Raw genomic sequence first — 21996 nt, 5'->3', positions numbered from 1 at the left:
AAAAATGGGGGTCATCCTTCAACACACAAGGAGGCAGCCCATCGGGCCCCGCCGCTTTTGAGAACTTCAATTGTGCAATTGCACAAATTATGTCTTTAAGTTCCCAAGAGCAAGCAGTCGGAAACTGCAACTGCAAGGTGGCCGACGGTGGTCGGTCATTTTTCCGAAAAAATAATGTCGAATGACAATTTTTTCCCAAAAAAAATGTCGAAAAAAAAAATGTCAAATTCCGTTTTTTTAAATTAAATATTTATTTTGGGGTTCGGGATAAAAAAAAAATGGGTAAAACAAAAAAAAAAATTAAAAAAGGGAGGTTGGCGGAACCCCCCCCATTTCGAAAAAAAATGCATTTAAAAAAGAAAATCGACATTTTTTTTTCGACACTTTTTTTTTCGAAAAAAATGACTTTCGACATTATTGGTTTCAAAATTTTCACTATAAACCATGGCCGACTCCAGCCTTCTATGTTGTGCCGGAAGGTCGTATTTTTGTGTAAAGAAGTGCTGCCATTCCGGGCCAGATTGGTCACGACCATAAGCTTATCCACCTTGCCTGTAGGGTTTCTTATGGTGGAACACAGTTCCCTGGTGTTTCGCTTGCATAGATGTACAATCATCTGTTGGTTTCCGAGGTTATGGGCAGAATGACGCAACACCTTCAACTTTGATTTATAACGAGCCACGATGGAGTTTTTTTCTGTTTGGTAAGCCGCTAAGCTGTTTGGAAGGCGTCTTGTCTTCCGAAGCTTGCTGTTTTTATGGGTTTTTAGGGTAGCCACCTCTGCCAGGTATATATGAGCAACTTTTGGAGAGTTATTACCAAGGCGTTCCTTAGACTCACAAGGTGTCTGTGGATCATCGTCAGGTTCAGTTCATTGATTTTCTCCATGGTGCCCGCCGATGCCTGGTCGTCATGTGGCACAAACAGGTCCCTATTTACAAGGAACACCATTTTCCGGCATATACTGTGGTGCCATCTGACAGACAGAGCGTACCTGTCACTTTCCACTAGTACCACAGGCACCGCAATTTCATACGGGTCACCCCAATATGTAACCTCGTGTTCAGCATACGATGGTCACTCAAGCCCACGTTCAAAATTGAGATGGGGTCGAGCAGTCCTGAACAAGCCACCGATGCGAGCATATAATCGATTAGAGACGAGGAGTTCCCACGCTGCCAAGAGGCCTTGAGGCTATGGGTCGCAAATGTAATCTGGTAAATACCCAACCTTCAAAAAATTCGGCCATTAGTTTGCCTCTCCTATAAGCCTGTTGTGCATATAGATGAGAATGATAGGCCAACAGATTGTTGCCGTCTATTTCCAGGCAAGAGTTTGTTTGTTTGTTTATTTGTTCACTTTTATTGCGCACCAGACCCGTAAGTAACAGGGCGCAGTAAAAAAATGCAAAGCTTACATAGTTACAAGAGATACAATATATACAATAAAGGCTTACATAGTATCCGTAGTTATAAAATATACACGATATACAATAAAGACTTATGTGGTTACAAAAATATGCAATGTACAATTATACAGGTTACAGAGAGGCACAAAGTTTAAATGAGAATATAAAGGCGAGTGAGACTCAATTGATCAAGGTACAAAATAGGCCTAACGGTAGGAGACTAGGCGTCGGTAGTGATGAGGTATTTGATGACATTTTTACGGAAGTTTATCTGTGAGGTAGCTAGGGGCAGCGTTATTTAGAGCTTTGTGAGTCAGTGATAGCGTCTTTAGCTGTATTTTGTTACCAGTAGATAGCCATTTATGATGGCGTCTAATGGAGGAGATATGGGTTCTTGTGTTTATGCCAAGTGCTGCTCTCAAGGCATTATTTTGTAATGTTTGGAGCCGCTTGATGGTATTTTTATTAGCCCCACTTTATAGGGCATTACAGTAGTCAGTTCTGGATAGTATTAAGGCTCTGGCCAGGATCAAACAGCTGTCATTAGAGAGGAATGGCTTGCCAGCTCTGATCAGCTTGCAGGTGTAGGCTGTGGTGGAGGCCAGGGATTTTACCTGTTTATCAAAGGACAGGGTGGAGTCCAGGTAGAAGACAAGGGTTTTTACTTCCTTGGAGACTTTGATGATATTTCCATCGATGTTGAATGAGGAAAATTCCTGACCTAGTTTTTTGATGTTGGCATGTGTTCCCATGATTATCAACTCGGTCTTATCATCGTTCAGGCATAGGCCATGAGTGGCCATCCATGCCTGGATGATAAGATATACCCTGTTCACCAACTCCGTGTCCTTGATATGATCCCCAGAAAGTGGGAGGAGAATCTGTGTATCATCTGCGTAATTGGTGTAGATGATACCCAGATGGTCCAAATCATCGAACAGGGGCTTGGCGAAGATGTTGTAAAGAGTTGGAGAGACGCAAGAACCCTGAGGAACACCGCACAGGATAGAGAAGTTCAGGTCTCCACCAATTAAAATTTCGTGTTTAGGGAAAAGCAGCGAGGCATTACCTAAAATCTGGTTTAGCTCCGCTAAGGCTGAGTCCAAGGAGACAGCACTGGGGTTCCAGTAGATAGACAGTAGGAGAAGTGCGTGGAGCTTGCTGCCAGTGGTCGTCATCTCCACCAGTATGAATGTATCCGACTTGTCCAATAAAAGTGACAACACCTTCAGACTGTTTTTGATAAGAATGGCGATGCGACCACAAGGTCGACCTGACTGAAGCCGTCGCGCAGGAACACTAAATGATCTATAGCCATCTAATACGAGATTGTGTAGGGCCATCGTTTCCTGCAATAATAAAATGTCGGACTATAATGAGTCCCAACCTGTTCATGCCAGGCCTTGAGATTTCTCACGCGACGGCAGTTCCAAGATGCAACGGCGATCCCCGACGGTTATAGATTCGAGGTTTCAGCTTTCATAGAGGCTGGCACTTTAATCAGGGGCTCCAACCATGATAGACCACTAAGCGCCTGCATCAGCGATGCCAGTTGTTGTGATAGTTCTTTGGCGTGAGACTCATATGAGGCAGATGCCGGGCCTCCGGCCAGTTCATTGGGTGCAGGCGTGACAAAGTCTAAGAATGACCATGCACTCTCCATGTCTCCGAACAAACAAGGCGACAGACCCAAAGTTTCAAAATCATCTGTAAAGTCCAAAATCAGTTTAGTTATTATTTGTGATTGGACTCTACACAGCACTCTTTGGTTATTGTGGGGTGCTAATTTTACCCAATCAAGGTCCTTAGATGCCAGATTTCTTAATGAGGGGATCTTTAAGAAGGAGTTCATCAAAAAGGACCTGTTGATCCGTGCTAGGCCATTTATGGCCGGGTTGCTTACCCATCCAAGTATTTGTTTCATGTCCTTGGGGCTCTCCAAAAAGGACAACATGTCGTAAGGGGGCTCCACTAGGGGCGCCTTCCCCGATGTTTCATCCTCAAAGGTGTCATGCCTCGCCAGGGCCTGAAAATGCCTGCGAGTCCGATGCACTTGATCCATTCTCCTCGTGCACTGTTTTAACAGAAGAACCAGCTTCCTGTGCCACCAGACCATTGGACTGACCATCACATTTAGATGCTGGGGGCAGAGTCCCAATGTCCTTTTTTGGAGGGTTTGCACAGTCCGCTTCTTCCTGAGGCAGTACAGCTACTTGTTTGCTTTCTATGCTTGGAAAAAAGCTATGTAGCTAAAGTTGAGACTTGCCAATTGGTGTCCTGGGGGGTTTTACAGACGACACCTGCACATTGCCACTTTTCAGTGCCTTGATCTGAAGATGTTTTTTGCTTTCCTCATTCAAGTCTAGGAGGCCTAGTGCTATATCATCCATACTTGTGCCAGTTTTGCCCCTCACGGCTGGCGTAGCTTCCTTAAGAGCGTGAGAACAATTCTCGAAGGTGCTTTTTTTTGCCACTTTCTTCTGGGTGGTTTTGGCAAGACTTAGGCATTTTTGGGCTCTCAAGAAGGACTTCTTCGCCTTGCGAAAAGTAAAGTGCCTTCCCGCTTGACCTGTGTTACCCACGTCTGGCTCGCTCGCCGACAGGGGGTCCGGAGGCTCTAAGATGGTCTGAGAATCAATGATATCCGTCAATGCAGAGGGGCTATCCGGCGTAGGGCAAACACCAATAGTGGGCCCCATTCCTCCACATGATAACTCTGTGGTCGCAAGAGGTTAAGATTTTGTGACCACGTTGAACAATAATTGTTCTATCTAGAGCAAATGATCATTGTGGAGTTTGGCTACTTCCAGTAGGTCGATAGCCTCAGAGCTGCAATGCTCATTGCTCACCTTGTTTACTCCTTGCAGCACGTGCAAGTACAGTATTTGCGGCAGGTAAGCGTTGAGTGGCCCCTTTTCCATTTGGGTTCCTTGGGACCGTGAGACAGAAGCAGAAGCAACTGGTGCAGCGATGGAAGCAAAACTTGCCATCATTTTTTTGAATTGAGAAAAGTAGAATGCTTTTGATTGCTCCTCAGCCAATATAAAACCTTCCAATTTAGTGATTTTTTCTTTCATGAAAGCTAGGGAGCCCTGCATTTCCCTTATGGAGCAATGGGATAGTTTGTGGCCCTTATCAAGAAGATTGAGTACTCTCAAAATCACTAGGAAGTTGAAGGTGTCATGCAAAGAGATGTCAGCGGGGGAATCTTCTGGTGTCGATGATGACCTTGCGTCCTCTTTGGGAGCAACAAGGCCAACATCGTCATTCCCCAGTGTTAATGCCTCCAATCCGTGAGGCAGAAAAGCCCCAATTGGGTCTGCATAGCCAGCATGATGGTTCGCACGGCCTAAAGACATTTCCCCTCCCATTCCCCGTGGTGGAATACCTGGAAGATCCCTTCCAGGTTTGCTGAGATCTTTAAAGCTGGGTTTGTCAGGGAGATGGAAGTGTACTTGTTCGCTGAAGGGATAAGACCTAGAGGCAGGTGAAGAGGGGCCAAGAGAGAGCCGCACGTGTTTACCTAGTTCGCTAATGATCATTGGGGCGAGCATAGATGTGTCAGAGACGTGGGCAAATCCTTCCTGTGCTTGCATTGGGGTACAGTTGCTATTGTGTACATGGGGGAGCTCACAAGCCACCTGCCCATCATTCGCATTGGCTTCTTGAACGGAAAAGGTAGTTGGAATCTGGCCCGGGGCACCACCTTCATCAGTGTCTCTGTACCAGATGCCAAACCTACAGCTGGGGGTGAGTCAAGTACTCCTTCTTGGTCAGGTGGAGCGGACGCCTCAGCTGGCGATATCGACATTGATAGTAACAATTTTTTGTTGGAAGTTAGCAGGGGTAGGGTGTTATTAACCAATTTGTTCCCTGAGTTCTTGCCCGGGGCCTTGGGAAGATACCCTGACTTGTTGCCGCTTCTCAGAGAGCGGCTCATGGTCTATTTCTAAACTGCAAGTGGTATCAATGGAATTTTCACCCACTAAAAGATAGGCACCCACCCACCGGTGTTAACACAACTATACACGCTAGCACAGAATGAGCACTAGTAGTTGCCCTGCTAAATTTGCTACCACAAGCTCTTTTGCTGAATTCCACAACCACCGCCCAATTCTTCCACTCCCAATTTTAGGTTATGCAGGTTAGTAGAAATACAGCACAGTAAGTCCTAGGTTCAGCAGGCGTGAGGTTCTATGAAAATCAAAAATGCACAATGCCCCCCAGTTTCCTTTTCACTTGTTTATAGAAATTGAGGGTGGGCGCAATCACTCATAGTACTCAGTGCCATGCACCCATAAATCTCGTTCTTACAACAGAGTTCATTGAGTTATATTTTGTAGTGATAATCACGGGTTCAAGGGTACAAACGGCAATTAAGGTCCAAATGACCTACTATGAGTCCCGTACAGATCTAGTGTTCAGCCTTTCAAATGCATCAAACATACAGGTGGAGTCCTCCCCTGTCAGGTTTAAAGGCCTAATGCCTGCAGTCACCTAACAGGAAGGAACTCTAGATGACTCCAGGTGATGAGTTTGGGGCAGTTCCTAAGGCTGTCCTATGGTTGTCAACACACACAGCCTAACAAAACGGCCCTGACAAAGGTGTCTAAGCAGAGCACCTGGGGGCAAGTGGAACGCTAAAAGGGGGTCAAAAGCCCAGTGCACACAGTCACCCTTTAGGGGTAGTCTTTGCTAGGTGCGCTTTTTCAGCACACCAAGGGTTCAAAGGATCGAAGCCCACAGTCATCCTGTAACTGGAGAACAAAGACAGACACCTAAAGGGATGATATTCTTGCCACCCAGTCCCAGAGCATTTCTTAGGGTAAGCCCTAGGTTGTGGTGCAGAAGAGGGTTCAAAGGCCTAGTGCCCGCAGTTACCCTTTGTTGAAAATCTCTAAATGACGTTGTTTCCAAGCACAGGGGTTCAAAGGCTAGATGCCCACAGTCACCCACTGTGTGGTTAGTAATCAGACAGTTGCAGGTGTAATTTCAAACACATGACTTTAGGAACCATCCTCAGAGGGTACCACAAGTTACATGTCGGGGAGGGGCGGGCTCACCCGCTACTCAGTCTCTCCTATCGCCGGGCATCAACTAGACACAATACGTGTCCGCCCCAATGCACCCTCTAAGCTGCAATAACCTTAGGTACAGATATACCAAGGTACATAAGTACAGCTCCGAGACAGGATTCAGAAGACACAAATCAACAATCCGACCAAAGCACACTTTGAGTGCGCGCTAACTATGCAAGTCGGGAATAGCACATCCGATGAACATACAGACAAGTCCCAAGCCTAATCACTTGGCCGCATCCCCAGTCCGTGTTGGCTCTATCGCATGAGTCACCAAGATGATTCAGCTGACAAATTCTTGGAGTGCCACAAATACCAAAAGTGTGTAAATCAGTTGGGTGGTACGTTCGTGGAAGTAAACAAATGTAGAGCTGTAGAGGTGCCACACTCAAGTTTCCAAGTTTAAGACGGTAATTGTCTTACCGATAGTCCGGGAGGTGCCCCACAGTGCCACTGCACCACCAAACACCAAACACACTGCTGGCACACTGCGCCGTGCTCCGCGCATGCGCGGTGTGTTTGTAGGTCACTGGGCCAAGTTGGTAGAAATAGGAAGGGGACTTAGTTGAAAGTATTGTCCCAAGTTCAAATAAGCCAGGAGCTTCAGGGGAAACAGGCAAAGGAATCCTTCCTCATCAGCAGCACCAAACACACTGCTGGCACACCGTGTCATGCTCCGCGCATGCACGGTGTGTTTTTAGGTCGCTGGGCTTAGTTGGTACAAATAGAAAGGGGACTTAGTTGAAAGTATTGTCCCAAGTTCACATAAGCCAGGAGCTTCAGGGGAAACAGGCAGAGAGATCCTTCCTCACCAGCAACACCAAGCACACTGCTGGAACACCGCGCTCCGCGCATGCGCGGTGTGTTTGTAGGTCGCTGGGCCGAGTTGGTAGAAATAGAAAGGGGACTTAATTGAAAGTATTGTCCCAAGTTCAAATAAACCAGGAGCTTCAGGGGAAACAGGCAGCGAGATCCTTCCTCACCAGCAACACCAAACACACTGCTGGCACACCGCGAATATCAATTTTACACAATAGTACACGGTGGAACGTTGAGATTTTAGTAAGGGAAGGGAGCTAAGTATTATGCCTCAAACTCTCTTTTAATTGTGACAGCAGCAAAAATAGTTAAAACAAATTACAAGGTTTTTCACATTTCCCTAGGTCTACAATTACCCTAATTCCTTTAATGACAGCGTATAGTGGATGGTCTATCCTGCTTAGTGTCATCGTAAAAAGGTACCACACCATGACTTTATTTGAAAATGTGTCAATCCAGGAATGGAATGCCACAATCCCTGTTCTAGGAAGCCATTTTCCAAGAATCAAAAAGGAAACGTGGCCAGCACCAGAGGTCAAAGCTGAAATGATAATATGAGTCAAATAATCAGAATGGGCAGAATAAAAATACTAGACCCCAGAGGCCATTTAATACTTGTCTCTCTGACCTTAATCATGTACACTTGCAAAATAGTCACTTAATGCCAGAACACATAAGCTTCCTGTTATACAAATTTAAAGCATTGACAAAACAATAAAAGAAACATGCTATGGGTTTACAAGAGAATGTATGAGAAACAGTTTCATTAGAGTAATCAGCCACCCTTAGGATATCTTCTAAATGCCCTAAAGACCTTGTAAGGCATGTCCCGCTAGAAGACTGTGTCCCAAAAGAATCTAAGTCAACGCCTACCTGGGCCATGACAGAACAAACTCATCTAGCCAATGTAGGTGAAGGAAGTCCTATATGGATTCCTGTATGAGATGAAGAGTTGAGAACAAGGGACCATCTGGACTTTCATTCTGATTTCATAACGCTTGAAACAACAGACCACACACAACTTCTGAAAATCATGGAAACATAATGATCTACTGACATGCAGCCTGTTTTAATTGTTTGATGGGAAATGATGCTTCATAAAATAATGACCCATGCAGTTTAATATAATTGATATTGATATTGATATTTTATTTCTATTGAGCTCGTACACACGTGTTTCAGAGTGCGACAAGGCAAGAGAGGGGAACAGGCGAGAACAAAACAACGTTCTTACTAGGCCCAGTGACATTGAGAATGTGCAAGTGGATGGGAGAGGGGGAGGGGAAAAGTGCATGGAAGGGGGGAGAAGTGGAAAAGTGGGGAGCAAAGGAGAAACAGGTAAATAATAATAAATAAATAATAAAGGCAACAAATAGTGGTAGTGCATCCAGCAACTGGCAAGTGCTGGGTTTACGGCAGCAAACAAGATAGGTCTGATGGGTCTGGAGGACAGAGGGTGGCCAGGTGCATGGTACCAAGAGAGAACAGATCAGCAGTGAAGAGTGGGAGAGCGGGAGCAAAGGCAGAAGAAAGAGGAAGGTCTTGAGGTGCTTCCGGAACCAGAGATGGTTCTCCTCAAGTTTTAGAGTGGCAGGGAGGCTGTTCCAGAGGGAGGCCCCAGGCGAAGACAGAGATCTACCCCATGGTTGTTTCTTTGAAAAACGACTGAGCCTGAGGGAGTTAGAGGTAGAGGAGCGAAGGGCTCTAGAGGGGAGGTATTTGCGGAAGGATAGCTGAAGATATTCTGGACCTAGGCCCCAGAAAGCCTTGTAAACAATGCAGAGGGTTTTGAATGTAATCCTTACATCCACTTGGAGCCAAAGGAGAGATTTCAGAGCTGGAGAGATGCGATCCCAGGGTTTGAGGCCAAGAACAAGTCTTGCAGTCCTGTTCTGGATTAGTTGCAGAGGGAGGAGAGTAGCCATGACATCCAAATTCTTCTGAAAAGAAATCAAGCCAAAACATGTGTCTAATTTAGCTGACAGAACCTGCAGATCCAAATGTGTGGGCCATTTCAGGAACAGGAAAATAACTAGATTATCATCTCACAGAACCGAGTAGCTAGGTTGTGTGAGTGTTTGAACTGTATGCCAGAAGCAGCCTGCATATCAGTGGATGCTGACCTACCAGCTTTCCCTCGATTGTATCTTGCTCTGTAGGGACGGCAGATCTATAAACGTTGACAGCCCTACAGGAATGAGACAAAGCCAATTTACCCAGAACATTCACAACCTTCACCACAGTTGTTGAAAAGGGATCCATGTGTCAAGATAGACATCAGCTAACCTAATATTTACAAGTGTAAACAAACAGCTTCCACAAGCCAGGGTTCAAGATTCTCACAGGAACCCTGCAGCCACTGCTTACACTCCATGGGTGAACCAGAAGTGCCTGAAATATTCCAAGCCATCCATTTTGAGGAACTGTTTAACACTAGATGATGAATGAGTCCTTCTTGGCTGGCCAACTGCTAAGGAAGAGAAGGATGAAGACCCTGCACATCAGCACTCCTGTCTAAGGTGAGAGGACACCAGGCCTAAGCAAGCCAAACCAGAGTTATGAGGATCAATTAAGTCTGCTGGTGGCATGCCAGTAGTAGTACCTTCGGAATCAAAGAAAAAGGTAGGAAAGTATACTGATAGTTTATTCTCCAAGTCTGGGAAAATGCATCCATAGCCAACTTAGATGGTTCTAGCCTCCAGCTAAAGTAGCGGGGGAGATGAGCATTCAGCCTGCTAGTAAAGCGGTTGACTTCCATTGGGCCCCAGTGGTACCAAACTACCTGAAGAATTCGGGGACAAAAGATATCGATTTCTGGAGTCCAGTTCATTGCAGATTCTGGGTAGGTGTTCCACATACAACATGGTATGAAATAGAAGACAGAATGCCCACCAAGGCTGTGCAGGGATGTTAGGGTTTTTGAGCTGGTGCCTCTGAGCTTGTTGATGTTATAAACTGCTGTTATGTTGTTCAGTCTCTGAAGGCCAACGGTTTTCTTTTGCAAAGGACCTCAACACAAAAAGAACTGGCAAGTAGGTTTAAACAGTTGATGTGCACTGAGTACTTCTCTAAGGACCACGCCTCTCTAATTAAGATATTTCCACTCCCGGATTCCCACCCTTCCAGTCTTTTGTATGTTTAATGTGAATATATGATTTTTTCAATGACTTCCTGATAGAGGGGAACCCAATTCAAGTAGGACTTGCTCAGAAGGAGGCAACAGATCTTCAGTATTTAAAAGTCCTCCTAATACAGAGGCCCTGGAAAAATGTCCTGAATAGTGGAGGACATCTGGCCTGCAATCCCAGCAATCAGGGCTACTGGGTGTGTCAAGACAAAACATAACTCTCTTTAAATGGATCTTATCCTGCGTAGTTGGAGATGCAGGGATGCAGATGTTTCCTGATTTATGACAAACCTTTGTTCCTTTAGTTGATTCAGGGTCATCTGCAGACGTTTCAGTGCTAATTCCCTGGAGAATTAAAAGGTAAAAATGGCATGTAAGTATATTTACATTCACATCCTCTGTCTCCAAAAGGGTGCAGCTACTGGTTTCAGAGGTTTCGTGAAGCACACTGGTGCATATGATAGGCATAGGTGCATATGATAGGGCAAAAGAACAGCGGGTAAAACAAAACATCTTCCTGCTTCAAGCCAATTAAAGGAAATACCAGAGCTCGGGAAATGGAGGCCATGAAAGGTAAGCCTTTCTGAGGTCCAGATGAACTATCGAATCTCCCATGTGTAATACGTCCTGTTATAAGAGGATTGTTCCTATTATGAAATATCTGAAGCGAGTAAATATGTTGCGCTCCCCCAAATTTATTTCCCTTCTTTTTAACTATAAGAGGATTGTTTAAGAACCTCAAGGGAGAGCACTTAGTGTAATAGTTGGAGTCTATCATTAGGAAGGCTCTGATCTCCTGAGAAATGACCTGCCTTCCCAATATTGAAGTCCGAATGCTTCTGGAAACATACTTGATACAGAAACCCTGAACTGGTTGTGGAACTCTTGTTACATTCAAACAATATGGTAGATAATAACACATGTGCTCCTCAAGTTTAGTTGTGAACAAAATTGAGGTATACTCACGTGTAAACTATTGAAAGGGGAACCATGTTTCGGGGAATCCACCCATGAAATATGTGCCTCATTGCAGAAAAAAAAACTCTTGCTAACTGTTGGGAGCAGGAATTAACCTACATCTCTTTGAGGGGTATGCTCATCCCATTGGTCTGGATGACCGGTGAGAAGAGGGCCTCCATCCTTGTGTAAAACCCATGTTGGATATAAAAACTTGTTCATGAAAGATTGTGGACAGTCAATGAGATTAAATATAGTGACTTTTGTATAACCTCCTTTATACACTTCTCCCGTACTGGCTTCCCTCCCATATTGTGGGGTTGAGTATCTGCCAACACACTCATTTATGGATTAATCATCAACACTACGCCTTTGCAATTTGTATGCTAATTGAAGAATTTGCGATGCCCAAAAACAAATGGCCCACTGAGCCCAGCCTCGGAGAACTTCAGGGACAATAAGGGAGCCATCCTGTTTGGCAGTTCTTCTATAACTAAGATTTTTATTATAGGGCCTGGAGTTTTCAAAAGTGTGTCTTCATGCTTGATCTATACCCTTACTATGATGTTTTCCAAATGTCACTAAAACAAACTAATCTTGGGGTCTATGGACAGGGTGGAAGTACATTTGTTCAGTAAAGGTGATGTAGGACATTCGGAATGCCTCCTACCCCTGGCGGTGGAATCCATTCTGGAGAAGATGTGATTGCAAACATATTGTGCTACTTGCATCACGAGTGTCCATTCTGTACAATGAAATGGCTAATGAACTGGATTTTATTATTATTATTATTATTATTATTATTATTATTATTATTATTATTATAAATTACAACGCTAGCTTTGTTGCAGCAAAGAGTATGTATTAAGTTAACATTAAAAGACAAGGGTGTTGAGGATCATCCAGTAATGCAATATTTTGCATGTACACAAAACAATTAACACTGTATCACTGTACTGAGCTGCAGTTCGCCAACCCATGGCTTGTGAGTAGTCTTGGAGTCTAGGTAATGCCATGTAGGGTATGAATGAAATAGCTAGGTTTTCTTTGAACTCTTTAAGGAACAGGAGGAGTGTATGAGTGGTCCGGATTGATACCTGGAGGTGGTTCAAGATTATAAGTATTTGGTCCTCATCATCAATTACCAAGTGTCTGACAAATCACACCATTGTGATCCACAGGGGAAGTTGAAGATTGCCATCTCTCAAGCCAGCATTATTTAGGCACGATATGGCAAGTTTTCAAGTTTCCCTTTTTGAACCTTCTTTAAACAGAAGGTTGCGCCAATCCTCACATATGCGGCTGAGACAAGAAGTTGGCAAACCTCGATATCTTGGCAAATAATGGAGGGATCATTCTGGAGATCAGTTCTGGTGTTACCCCAGTCAATATCAATGTGAATTATACAGCACAAACTGGGAACTGTCTCCTGCTATGCCATTTGTAGATGGAAACTGCTTTTACTATGCAGAAAGTACCTAATGTCGGTTAAACCCGACGGCATTTTGAATACTCTGTCAAAATATGTTTCATAAAGATGATGTGCCGGAGAACCAAAATTCAGGAAATTGTAAAAATTGAAGAGATCTCAGCTAATTTACTTATCACTGACCCAAACTCTGGTTTACTGATTGGATAAGAACAAGAGATAGATACTCCTGATTGCACCTATTTGCTGAGCAAGTGTTCATGATAAAAAATCTATATACTGCAGCATATTATATGATAAAATTCCCAGACCCTAAGCTGAGGAACCTGATAATGAGACTAAGGGCCTCATTAGGACCCAGGCGGTAAGGGGTTTACGGCGGCGTAAACAGCGCCGACCCTTACCGCCTGATTCCGAGGTCCCTTAGCGCCATGGAGGTGCAGGTGTTAAAATCCATGGCGCTAAGGGACCTTGTTGTTAATTACGCCACCGTAATTTACGGTGGCGTAATTAACGCCTTCCCCACTCCCATTATGCCCTATGGGGCAAAAATGGGAATGGGGAAGGGTAAATGGGTTAATGGGGACTTACCGCCCCACTCACCTCGGAATGGGGTGGTAAGTCCGCCAACCACCATGGCTTAAACGTAGTTTACGCCATGGTGGTAAAGGTACGACCCAGGCGGTAACTTACCGCCTGGGTCGTAATGAGGCCCTAAGTATGAATCTCTGGTATACCAAGGATGCCTTATATATGCGCAGAATTGTCCAACATAAGGACTGTAGATTTTGTCTCCAAACATCTGAACCTGAGACCATAAAGCATTTAATTGCTGAATGTCCCCGGCTAACTACTTTAATAACAAAATATGTCCACCATCTGTTCAAGAATACCGGTTGATAACTCCCAATATGTTGCAGAGACTTCTATTTGATTGTCAGAGAGCTGTGGTGAATGTAGCTATGGTGAAATATATGCAATCACTGAATTTCAATGAGGAGAAACCCAAAACAAAGTCCAAATGAACAACTAATTAACGTAGGTTTGTAGTGGTTAAAGGCTCAGCATGGATAAACTGTTTATATTGCATTGATATTCAGGAATTTAGAACGTCGTTTACCTTTTACCTTTTATATCATGTTATGAAATATGTTATATTTAAAAGTTTTTCTTTTTTGTAACAATTGATTTTGATTTAGGCCCTGATTCATGGATTATTTGCGCCGAAAAAAACGGGATTTGTGTGCCATTCTGCACGCAAATCCCTTTATGTTAAACAGGGATTTGTGGGCAGAATGGCGTACACATCCCATTTTTTTGGCGCAAATAATCTATGAATCAGGACCTTTATGTTTAGTTTTATGAATTAGATGTAGATAATTGATGTTTTTGTACATTGGAAAGAAAAGATTGTATATTTTAAAGGCTGTTTTAATTCAGCTGTATCAAATAAATAAAAATAAAAATACTTGGATGAAATTCAATAGCGGTCAGTGTAGCAGATAATGACTGCTTCTTAGTGTTCTCCTTGTGAGCCTGTCTAGTCTTGAGTCTGGTAATAGTCCATCTGTGAGAGTGTCATGGTCCGCTGGAGGTGTTTATCTTAGCTGTGTGGCATTTTCAGACAGGAATTCAGGCTGGTAAGGGTGACCAGTACAGCTAGCTTAGAGTTGGGAGATATTCTAATTCATGTATTATGTTTATAGCATTATCATAATATCCAAACAACATGTGATACATACAAATACATATACTTACAATTACAAATGCAAATATACTATATACTATTAATATTGTTCACATATACAGTTAAGATATTCATTTGCCTATATATCTGTATACTTATAAAAACCTTTACAAATTTAACAAACAAACAGGCAGGCAGGCAACAAGTATCATGTCCAGGTACCAATTCATCGAATTAATCTCTACTGATTGCACTAATTGCTGGGCATAAATTTCACACACAATATACAAACAGATCTGCAAAACAGCAATCTTCCGATCCAGACTATTTCAGGTTGGATACTTTTACTTTTTTAGTCACCCTTCCGACCTTTCCCTGCTTAAGAACTTAATTCCACATGTTAAATAGGGCTATATGCATGGATTTGTGACCATTGTTAAAACAATAGCTCCAAAAGGACTCACTCTTAATCCTATTAAGGTCGGAAACATAGGGGCCAAACGCATTCATATACAGTGGGTCATGTTCCTTGTACTCGGTTAGAATGTGCTGGGCGGTCTCTAATTTACCTGATAGGACACATGAGCGGCAGCCCCTTCCCCTCTTTGGGGATTCCCTTCTCAGGATCAGTACTATCTAGCTATTGTAGTCTACCAATTCTTAGTAATAGAAGGAATCTGTGCAGTTCAGGTGCGCTTTATAGCTTTGCAGTTTTTGGTAATTATGGGCAAGGTGGTCTATTATGGTGCGATATGTAGTAAGACTAGCAAGGTGGTAATAATTTACACACCAATCCCATTGCTCAAGCTTACGGGTAGACTTCTTAATCAGCTCCTGCAAGCTATCTTCCCACACTGGCTTTCACCAAATAATTTCAATGTTCATCTGTGTGAGAGATGTTGCCGTATTGAGGGTATTGGAAGGAGGATGTTGACCCAATAGGTTTAACAATGGGCAATGGGCAGACTGGGGCCTTACAGGATTTTAAGTTCAACATGATTCTCCTTTTCATTGCCATCACAGACAGTGATATAAGGACCAACTCTAAGCAGATGATTTCAAATGAACAATCAGTCCAAGCCCCAGCAGTTCCGCCTTTATCTGTCTTCCAGCACATCTGACCGGGCTAGATCCTTCATACCAATCCCTTCTAGTCCATATAATACAGAGGTGCAAAAACATTGTTTGTAAAGTGTGAGAATGCCTTGGAGGCTGAAACCAGAAGCCACTGTCCATCATACATACTCAACTTCACTATGGCCTTGTGTTTTGTCACTTCAATTAATTCAGAATATTCAGTCTTGGTGGTGAATTCTATTCCTAAATATGTATAGCTATGGACACGCTCTACTGTATTTCCATCTATGACGAAGGTAGGGATGGACACTTATTTACTTGAAAAATGCATTACCTTGGTTTTCTCCAAATTCAAGATGAGGTCATGATCATAACATATTTCTGAAGCACTTGCATAGCTCTTTTAAGGACAGAAAAGGTGTGATCAAATATGATGAGATTGTCTGCGTTAGAGAGGCAGGAAACTACAGTTCCCATAATCTTAGAAGGGCAGGTTTGCACCGATTCTAGTGCTTTGTGTAATTCTGATAAATATATATTAAAAAACAATGGGGCAAGTGAGCACCTGTGTTTGATCCCTCAATTTGGTCTCACCAGCGCAGACACTAAGCCTCTATTGTCCAGCCTAATTTGCAAAGTAGTATTCTCACGTAAGCCCATAGTAGCTAGCAGCAAATCCTGAGGGCATCCCAACTGATTTTACAGAACATATTTAAACTCTGGCAAGTCAAAATAGTACCACACCTAGGACGTATGTGGCTAGTTCAACAGATTGGAAAATATACTCATCTTTCTGAAACGTTGCCAGGGAAAAGAAGGAAGAACACTTCATCCTTATGCTCCTCCTCCTTCATCATCTCAGATTACCCCATCTCCTAATCACCATCCCTGATCAACCACTTCCTACTATTATTTCTGATCCACCCCTTAGGCCTACTCTTCTTCGTCTTGAGCTCTCACTTCCTCCTAATCCTGTGGCTACTTCCTTGAGCCACCACCAACACCTTCTTAAACACAGCTTCCACCAAAATACAAAATCAGCAACCACAGCTGCCGTCCCATTAATGCAGCCAGCACTGTCCTCCCCACAACTTGTGAACTGTAACATTGAAAATACCTACACTGAATCCGTGTCCCAATCTGTTGCCCTTTTTAGTCTGGTGGAAGGTTGTGATCTAGGGAGGCTCTGAAACCAGCCTGAAGAAGTGGGTGGAGACAGTGACGGTAATCGGGACCTGAGGTCCTATTACCCAATGTTTTGAGCTGTGGGAATGGCAGAAATGGCCAATTTGAAGATTCTAATTCAACAAGCACTTTGGACTGAAAATCAGTCCACAACCAAAGAAATCCCCCACATAATGACATCAAAAAGCAGGGGGCCCAGAAGTAGCCCCTTTGAAGTGTCAAACAGGACCCTGCAGCATTTTGACAATCTTGAGATTCCAGCAAGTGGATCTCTGGCAGCTCGCTTGAGAAGGGATTTAGCTGATATGTCCATTGAAAATAGAAAACAGTTTGCAGTGGTATCTGAATGAAAAACAAGTCGAAGAGCCCTACAGAGAAAGTTATTCCATTTCAAGTAAACAAATACTCTAGGCAGTCACTGGGGTCTCGGGGGAACAACACCAACCAAACCTTGGCAATAAAAATGGCAATAACTACAGTTATCCAATCTGACAAAACTAGCCCTCCAACTGACCCGTACAGGGAGCAACTAGGCCTATGTAGAAGGAGCTCCTCCGAGAGAGAGCGAGTCTGACACCTCCACAGAGTCTCCTTACTTTCAAAGTGAGAGACTCAGACCCAGACTGAAAAAAAACATTGAGTAAGGCAGAAAAAGAAAGGCTCGTTAAAGACCTTCTCTGAGCAAATAAAGTCTGACTCTCATACTCAAGCTGTATTGATGTCGGCTTTCACAATATGAATTTCTCCTTTTCTAAAATTGTACAAATAAATACATGAAAGCCTTAAAGACCATTGCACCCTCAGAGCAATGATGCATTCAAAGCTAATATACATAGAGTCCTACATTACAACTAGACAAGAAGCAGCAGAGAAGACAAGGAAAGAAGATTCAGAGAGATATCAGCCTATATTAGATTTCATCAAAGAGTTGATGAGAGATAATCAATTCAAAGTAGAGGACTTTAAAGTTTGTAAAGGCTACAGCGGGGACGAAAAGATTGCATGGGATTGCGACTGCACACATGAGAAATCATCAGGTAAAGACGCTGTAGAAACCTGAAGAAGCTCAAACATAGTGAGGAACATGACTGGTATGGTAAAGGAGGTGCCATTTATAAAGGGTGTAATTGTAAATCAGTGGTGTAGCAGGTCAGCAGGAGAAAACCTCAACGAGAAAGAGTATGCAAAGAAACCAATGCGAGGGACTTAACTTTAGAGATGTAACGGATGAAAACTGTATCTTAATTGAAATAGAGGAGAGGGTGGAAGAATATATGCCCAAAGGTCCTCGAGAGGACCCTATAGACGGCAATGCTAACTTCTCTATATTTTATTCCCGGCCAAAAAGAAAGCAGCAAACTTCAGTGAATAAAAACAGGCAGCAAAAAAAACAAAGAATGTAACTCATGCTTCTAATAGCTCACTAACATTTCTCTGCAATCTGAGAGAATGTTTTCCAGACCCAGAAGTATCCAATTCACAAATAAAAGAGGGGGTAATCAATGCATCAGTTGTCCAGGTAGCACTGGCCCAGGCCCAGGCCAAATGCGCAGCAGAATCTATTAATTAATCTAATAATGATCTGTTTGACATTTCAATATGCGACAATGAGGAGATAGAAGCGCAGATGGTAAATCTGCTTACAGCAAAAGGGCTTCCAAATACTGCAAGTGAAATTCAAGTTCAGACTAAGAATTTGAAAATTGTGATGGTGTCATCCTCAAAAGGATTGGACCTTTTTAACCTTGGCAGAAAAAAAGGGTGCTGGCAGAGAAAGATTTTCGATTGAAGGATGGAGCTATGGAAATCTTGAATAAATACACCCATCAGGGAGCAAAGACTTTGGTAGAGACTTAGGGCCTCATCACGAGTCTGGCCGTAACCCTTAAATGCAGCAGAAGTGCTATTACCACCGCATTTAAGAATGCGCCAGATCATGACCATGGTGGATTTCCCCCGAGCTCTGAGCTGGGGGGAAATCCACGGCAAATTTGCCGATTTTTGGCGCGTTTACGGCGGGAAATCCGCAGGCGGTAATAGCGTGAATTTTCCCCATTGGGCCCAATGGGGAATGAGGAATTCCTGAATGGGCCCAATGGGCAATGGGCAATAACCGTTCCGCCAAATCCGTGATCCGGCGCTAATGAGGCCCTTAATCTGATTGCAGTGAGAAGGAATCGGAAAGTCTGGTAATGGGGGTGCTATTGGCTAACCTTCGCTAGCTGCGACAAATAAAAAACAGCAGCAAGGAGACCCCTGAGGCCACCGCTGGTGGAGAGACTGGCATAACATTGGAGAGAATACTCCCATTGAATGATGAATTGATTATAAGCTGTAACAACTTGATGTAACTTTTACAGCATATTCCGGTTTTATGGTCTATCGAATCAGCTGATAGAGCAATTGTTGAATTTCAGAATGAAAAACAATCGTATATAGTCCATCTAGAAGTAAAGTCAAGCATCTTTCAAAACGTGTTAATAAACACTTCTCCTTTATTGCAACCACTCCGTTTTGAGATAACGGGAAATAAAAACAAGGGTCTAGTAACGTGTATCAGAAAGAGGAAGGGGTAGTGGGAGATTGTCCCTGACCAGGTGGTTTCGGGGGAAGCAATCTACTCTAGCCCTGCCTCTAAAACAGCAAGATGGATCTAGGGTTGATATGGACCAAATGAAGGAGCGTAAGCCCCTGCGAATAACATTTGAACAGATGGGGGATGGTTAAAGGAGGATAACGGAACAAAATGGAGTCAGAAAGCCCTCTTGAATCTTGGGATTGGCTAGCGGGTGCACTCTCTGTGGTTAAAAAAAAACACTAATGCCATACTCAAAATGGGGAGGACAAGGTCGTAATGGGCACTTGGAATACCAGGGGATTTTCTCCCATTTATTTAATATAGCTGAATTTGATATAAACAAGCTGATATACTGTGCCTCCAGGAGACCTGGCTGATGAATACCCCGATAGTGGATGGCTACAGCCTCCACTTAAATAGCACGGTAAAGGGGGTTAAGGGACATCTAATGGGGAGTCTGTTCACTATTATGAGGAACAGGGTGGGGATGAAGGTGGTGGATGTCTGTATCCCAAATCCTTACATTCAGATAGTGGTAATAGGATGGAAAAGGCACAAAAGCGAGGGGATACATTCTTTGCGATATTCACTTTATATTTGAATGCCAAAAGTTGTGAAACTTCACAATTTGTGGACACAGTTATGGAACAGATTGATAATCTCAACTGCAAATATTGGAGTGTATGGTTCATTTTGTGTGGGGAAGATCCATGGCAAATATAGTAGATTTTCACTGGCTCCAGTTGTGAAATTTTATAATCAAAAAGTAGTTCCTATATTATGTTGTGGTGCAGAAGCAACCTTGTGTGTGCCTAGGGAGCTTTGGGGGACTTTGGAGGGCATCTTTTGGCGGAGCATTGGGAATATCACCAAGCACTTGTCGTTCAACATGTGGAATTGTCTAACTTGCAATTCATTTTTCCACAGGTAGGCTCTTGCCTTCTTTCCTGTCAGGTCACTACTCAACCTTTTATCTTTCTTACTCTGTAGCTCAATACAAATATTGAGTGGTCACTACTCAACCTTTTATCTTCCTCACTCTCTAACTCAATAATTGTATTCAATAATTGACACCACCAGCCAGCCCCCCTCACCTGTGACGCCACCCCCAGGCCACTCCCTCAAGCCCAGACACCACCCACCAGACCCTCTGACCTCTGACACCACCACAAGGCAGCCCGACAGGTCTTCACACCACCCACCAGACCACTCACGTCATACACCACCCCCAGGCTGCTCCCTCAAGCCCAGACACCAACCACCAGCCCCCTTCAACTCTAACACCTTCAGGAAGACCCAAAGGTACACAGACCAGCCACCAGCTGCCCTCACCTCTGATGCCACCTGCAGGCAGCCCCACAGGCCCACACAACACCCACCAGCCCCCCTTACCTCTGACACCATCCCAGCCTTGCCCTGCCATGTAACCCCCTACTAGTACAATGTTGACCAACAACGTAGCTCAATTCCACTGACCTGCCACCAACATGAAGCACACTGGCCACCTACCCACCTACCCACCCATAGACTTAACAACTGGGTACACTGATGCAGAATCCATGTTTGTAGCTCATCTCAGGACTCCCTAGTACATCACAACCAGTGGCACATCAACAGGACAGCAGATTGTAGCACAAGCAACGCAGTGAAAACACCATGTAGATGTGACACAGTAAAGCAATGGAATTTAATGTGACATATCATTGTGCCCATGTGCCATTTCAATGGACCAAAATGCTGTAGGTGAATTAATAGAAGGACCAAGACATCACTGATAGGACAGAGACACATATAATGTGAGTGCATAGCAGCAAGCAACAATAAATTAATGAAGGGACTCAGGTAGGAAAGCCTAGCATTTCAAAGCCCTGCTACCAACACAAGTTGAACAGCCATGTCGGGGTGATGTGAAGGAAGTCTGACAGTGTGGACAGTGTGTGAGAAAAGCAGATGGATATTGTGTACAGCCACATATGAAATAACTCACATTGTGATGATGAAGCATTCCAGTGGCAGATGTGCAGCATGACTTGAGAACACCCAATGGCTGGTACCTGATGTGTGTCGGTGGGTGGCCATGCATTGGGAGGCAACCTCCTCCAACTGCACAATTGGTGAGTGTATGACACACATCCACAGTCAGGCCCCCAACCCACATGACAGTCAGAGAACAAACTGATAAGGAAATGAAACTAAACAAAATGCAGCACATGAACAAACAGACAACAACAACAACTGTGTGATGAACAAAAAGAAAACTGTATTAGCAATATATACCCTATGATAAAACACTATGTGGAAGGTTGAAATGTACAAGGGGAACATGTTTGAAAAAGTCCAAAACTCAAAAGAACACAATATACATAGGCAGCAGACTCAATCGTCTCTCACTACATCCTTAGGGCAGAGTCATATTCATTGTCCTCCGCTTGGAGGCAGGCTGCTGTCCAGTCTAGACACCTTGCATGCTCTCCCTCAGCCTCCACACCTCCTCCTTGTAGCCTTGCTAGCCTCCTCCAGTATGGCAACCTACCTCAGGGTCCTTCCCTTCATTGCCTCTGCCCTTGCCCTAGAAACCGGTGCAATCTTCGCACGCTTCCTCTCTTCCATCAGCTGCATACTTGAGTTCATCGGGACGAACTCCGAACTTC

The sequence above is a fragment of the Ambystoma mexicanum genome, chromosome 2p (genome assembly GCF_040938575.1).
Source record: "Ambystoma mexicanum isolate Mex_15411 chromosome 2p, UKY_AmexF1_1, whole genome shotgun sequence".
Classification (NCBI taxonomy): Eukaryota; Metazoa; Chordata; class Amphibia; order Caudata; family Ambystomatidae; genus Ambystoma; species Ambystoma mexicanum.
The sequence above is the reverse complement of the archived record's forward strand: the minus strand, read 5'-3'. Positions refer to the sequence as shown.